The sequence below is a fragment of the Chiloscyllium plagiosum genome, chromosome 37, assembly GCF_004010195.1.
Source record: "Chiloscyllium plagiosum isolate BGI_BamShark_2017 chromosome 37, ASM401019v2, whole genome shotgun sequence".
In the NCBI taxonomy this organism is placed as follows: domain Eukaryota; kingdom Metazoa; phylum Chordata; class Chondrichthyes; order Orectolobiformes; family Hemiscylliidae; genus Chiloscyllium; species Chiloscyllium plagiosum.
This window is the reverse complement of record NC_057746.1, coordinates 15,282,867-15,288,260: the sequence shown is the minus strand read 5'-3', so window position 1 is coordinate 15,288,260 and position 5,394 is coordinate 15,282,867. Positions and strand designations below refer to the sequence as shown.

The 5,394-nt window shown below is 36.8% G+C and overlaps 1 pseudogene; it reads left to right on the top strand.

Moving 5' to 3' along the window:
* The window catches only part of LOC122541228, an 8,011-nt pseudogene extending 4,784 nt beyond the window's left edge, over positions 1-3,227 (top strand).
* The last annotated feature ends 2,167 nt before the right edge of the window (positions 3,228-5,394 follow it).

The following is a 5,394-nucleotide window of genomic DNA, read 5'->3' as shown; positions in this document are numbered from 1 at the left end:
GATGGGTATGGGTGTGTTTCAGTCAGTCTCTTGATGTGATTAGGAGATGGGTTTCCATATTTAATTAATTCCGGAGTTTTGGTCCATGAGTCATGGGTAGTGTTGGTCTAGTGTGGATGCTATCGGTCCTCTGTCTCCTATCTCCCGGTCACGTGGGCGGACCGGCAGCTGCTGCGTTTTGTGGGTTAAAAGCTGCGACTGCTGTTTAAAACACAAAAATGAATTCTTATCGTTTCCTGATGTAGGCATAGTCCCGTGGCAAAAGCAGGGCGGCTCTGATGCCCGCTTGCGGCATCATGACACTCAATTCATCTGGGTGAGGATGTTTTTTTGCTTTTAAGTCCGTCAGAACCTCTAATTCCTCCTCATTTCCTGTGTCGAACTGTGCAGGTTGCCCACAATCGTTTTTCCAAACTTCATACTTATGTTTTCATATTCTAGAGCAATGACTGAAAATAAGTTGTCGTTTTACACTGTTAAAATATCCTGAGTCTTCATATACAGATCGTCCCTTGCTCCCTAAAGTATCCTAGTCTTTCCATGATGAAGTTTTTTCCTTTCCTGTGTTTATAAAATATCTTTAAATTCTCGCTGATCTTGTTCGTATGACATTTTTTTCATGCCCACTTGTTCCTTGTCTAATACCTTTTGTTAACTTCCCTCTTGCATTTATGATATTCATCAAGAACGCAACAGATTTGCTCCCTTTTCCCCATCCAGTCCCGAACTGTCCCAAGTATCCAGAGTTCCCTGAATTTATTACACCTGCATTTTACTCTGAAAGGTACCTGTTAAATCTGTAATCTCCCCTGCTGTGTTTTTAACGCACACCACCACCACACCTACAACTGCTCTGCTAAAGAAAAACCTAAAATGAATTGTTCGCAGTCAGCTTTGTTTTGATCCTGCTTTATTTTAATACAATTTGCCTTCCCCTCATATAAAGCCATCTCTAATTGCAATCTCCAAACTTGTACGCTCTATGTTTGGAAATTTCACGTCTAGTTAGTGATACAATGTCAGAGGGGAAGTATTGAGGCAGTGCTAAACTGCCCCCTTTTGGAATTATATGCATACCTTTTGCGACCATGGTCCTCTCCAAAACATGGTTTAAGAGACAATCTGCTGAATAATCTTTTGTGTTCAAGCCAAATTATCTTTCTCTCTAATCATCGCAAAGACAGCCAATCTGATCATAACTACATTGATTTTATTTGGCGCTTTATCTGTCACCACACTGGATGAATTGCTTACTCACTAAAGTACCGAAACAGTTCAATTTTCAATACAATTTTTCCTCCATGATGTTGCATATTGTGGCGTTATCAATTCTGCACATTTTTAAATGTTGAGTAACAAAAGGAATGCATTTTTAACAGCAAAGGCTTTAATGAAGATTATTCTCATTAAAAAGCTTGTAATGCAACATTTCTTTTCTTATAAGACACCACCATCAGCCACATTATTATTGTGTTTATATTTAGTGCAATTTTCATAAAACATACTGATTATAAATTAACAACAAAGGAGTGCAGATGCTGGAAATTTGAAACAAGAATAGAAAAATCTCAACCGGTCTGTCAGCGTCTACGGAGAGAAAGCGAGCGGATATTTCGAGTTTAGTGTTGCATATTGCAAAGACATTGAATTGTTGTGGTATTGTCTTTAAAATAACATGTTAGACGTCGCTTGTGAACTGCATATTTTCCACAGACGGTTACTGTGGAAATATTTCCTCGCAGTCTCAAAGGTGAAACTCACAATTTATTTCCCATTAATTGGTGATTACTGGGCTTTGTGGGATTTTGTTCTAGTAAATTTCCATCAACTCTTCTTGCTGCACCACCTTCAACGATCCCGTCTTTGTGCCATTCCGCGATGGCATAAAAGTGAAAGTATTCTATGATTACCACTTATATATTCACGAAGCCTACAGTTGATTCTGACAGACATAAACCGAAGACAATGATTTTTTTTTTTGCAATGTCACTCATCTAAATTACTCTTCGTACAGAAGGTGTTATTTCCGTGCATATTACTAGTACTATGATAAGCGACCTATGGCACAATTGCACCTTAATACAAAGCCAATGCCAGAAAATGAAAGATCAACAATTTTAGGAGCAGATGAATGTATTCTTTATATGGTTTTCTGGACAAAACTAAAATTAAGATTTCAGTTTTGTAACTATAACTTCGTAGTAATTCTTTTCTTTTCAAATTTGAAAACAGCACCTCTGAACTCTGCAAATTCAGAAGACAGAATGTGGAAATCATTGGAGATAAATGTCCCACTTATAACCTTTCCAGGTTGTTTGATAATGAAGTTGGGATTTCTTCTAATACGATCAAAGTCGTCTTCATCGCGATTATGACAGAATCTTTAAGTCCAATGACTATCCTTGGAATTATCCTGGTCATTGTTTCTATTAAAATTAACAGACAGTTACAAACTATTAACAATTACTTAATTTGTGTTTAGCCTGTGCTGATTTGTTTATTGCTTTATTCGACATGAACCAATATACTATTTACACTGTAATTAGCTTTTGGTCTTTGGGCCCAGTGTTTTGTGATTTGTGACTCGCTCTCGATTATGTTGCCAGTAATGTCTCTGGTATGAATCTCCTTGTGATTAGCTTTGACTGATACTTCTGTGTGACAAAACCTTTCAGGTATTCAATGAAAAGAATGACCAAAATGACAGGGATGATGATTGCAGCTGCTTGGCTGCTCTCATTTCTCTTTTGGGCTCCTGCCATTTACTTCTGGCAGTTTGTCGTCAGGCTACAGACAGTCCAAGAGGGTGAATGCTATGTTCAGTTATTTTTATTCCAACTTTTACAGTTTGTAATTCTGTCATCGCTTCCTGTCTTCCTGTTACTATAATGGCAATTTTATTCGTGAAAATATCTCGTGCCAGTAAGAGTCGAATCACGAAAAATAAAGTAGGATCTGGACAGATGAAAGACAGAGTTTACTCTGGAATATCCCAACCATTACACGGTAAAATAATAAAGTCGAATTACGACACTATGCCAAAAGCTGCGTATCACTTTCCACATGTCAGAAGGCAAGATGATGAAATGAATGTAAATATAACAACTGACAATTACAGACCAGAGGGGAAGGGGGACCAGAATGAGTCACTTTGCCTTGGTGTTCTTTCATCGAACAAGAAAGGAAAACATGGGTCCAAAATGATTATTCTACACAAAATGATTTGAGAACTAACAACTCCAATCACTCTTTTATAAAAATACTAATAAACTTTGAAAAGAACGATGTTAGTAACAGAAGGGCCAAAATGGCGCCATGAGTTTTCAGGAAGAAAGTGAATGAAAAGGAGATCAAAGAATCGCATAGGAGCATGAAAATGCCCAAGACCAAAGTAAAAAGACAAATAGTTGCAAGCCGAGGATAGACGTTGACAAGAACAGTCTTGGCTATCCTTTTGGCATTTGTCATCACGTGGAGCCCCTACTTTGTCGTGGTGCTCATTAGCACGTTCTGTTCCATCTGTATCCCCAACGCACTGTGGGCTATTGGATACTGGCTTGATTACATCAACAATACTATCAATCCAGCTTGTTACGCACTTTGTAACGCTACTTTGAAGAAAACCTTCACATATCTTCTGTTGTGTCAGGACAAAAGGAGAACTTGTGCCATAAGATTAAAGAAAGCTCAATCAACGTTTTTATATGGACATATTGAGAAGGGATTGATTCATCAGGTAATTTAAAAATAAAGTGATTCATGCATGTTAAAGAAAATAGGCGTTTAATTTCAGTATATCACAACTATGCCTGAATTATTTACAATGGATGCATAATGTCGATCTAAACAAGGGGAAGGTGGATTGAAATAATTGTATGGGCCATTGAACAGGAAGATAAATTTGCATATAGCATAAAATATTATATTAAGGCACGTTCACTTCTACAAAATTCCTATTAATGATGCGTAATAATTTGCACAATGAACGTAAATTAACAGTTCAGCAAATCATACGGTGAAGATCTTAGTTCTGGTGAATGCATCTTCTGGATATCATTTTTCGACTTCTGAGTGATTTTTTGTTGTTGTTCCTGGCTTTTCACTGAAAGCAAAGAAAAGAAATACGTAGAAGTAAAATAACTTGCATTTTCACCGCTTTTTAAAAATTTATTACATTGCTATGTGCCATTTAATTGCAATGAAGTTTCTCCAAGTTGTTTCTCATAATTATCAACACTGAAATCTGCTATCAAAGATTTCAGGGGGTAACGACCTTAATTTCTGTGTTCGCTGAAAAAAGAAAGGTGGCTTGATGCAAATTGTACCTAATTAGAATGCATAGAAATATTGTAGAACTCTGTTGCTAACACATGCCCCAGCGTATTGGAATATTTGTAGTTACTGATTTTTCAGGTAAATTTAGATCCTTTTGAATGTTAGAATTACATACAAACAGAACATTGATTGGTACAGCACAGGACAGGACCCTTCGTCCAACAATGTTGTGTCGAACAAGGCGCTAAATAAAACTGATACTTTCTGCCTGCCCTTGGTCAATAGCCCTCCACTCTTACATATTCATATGTTTATCTTAATTGCTCTTATCAGATCTGCCACCACCGTCATTCCACCAGTTATTTCCAGTCTTTTGCCACTCTCTGTGTAAAAAAAAAGCTCCTTACATCTCCTTTGAAATGTACTCCACTCACCTTAAATACATGCCACTGGTATTAGATTTTTCAACACTAGGTAAAAAGAGATTTTGGCAGTCAACCCTACCTATGGATTTCATAACTTCATAGATTTCTATCATGTCTCCCTTAGCCTCTGGTGCTTCAGAGAAACCGACCAGAAATTTTCTAAACTCTTATTATAGCTGGTAACTTTATCCTAGATATTCTTTTTAATGTCACGTTTGGAAAATGAACTGTTATAAAGTTTTTTTAACTCACTGTCGGCCTCTCCTTTTGAATGGAGGAAATTTACAATTAAAGAATCTAATAGGAGCATCCATGAATGAATGAAGTTTTGTAAAATTGAAAATGATGCATCAATATTTCCTCAGTACTGCTTCATTGGCTCGAGCATGAGGTCCGTCAGAACTGAAACAGTTGTCAACTCACAGTTATTAGAAACAAAATTTCCCACTGCTACGTTTTTAGTGATAGTTATTTTTCTAAGCTCTTCCATCAATTTCTTTTATTATTGTGCTACTGACTCTGGTAAACTATTATCCATCGTTCAATGTGAAGATCAATGTTAATTTTCAGTCTGTATAAAATATGTAGAACCATATTGGTGGCAAATGAAACTCTGAAAATTCTTCAAGGGAAAAGGAAGGATTCAACCAAAAAAGTTAGCCTTACAATATACAAATTATGCTCCAGAAGGACT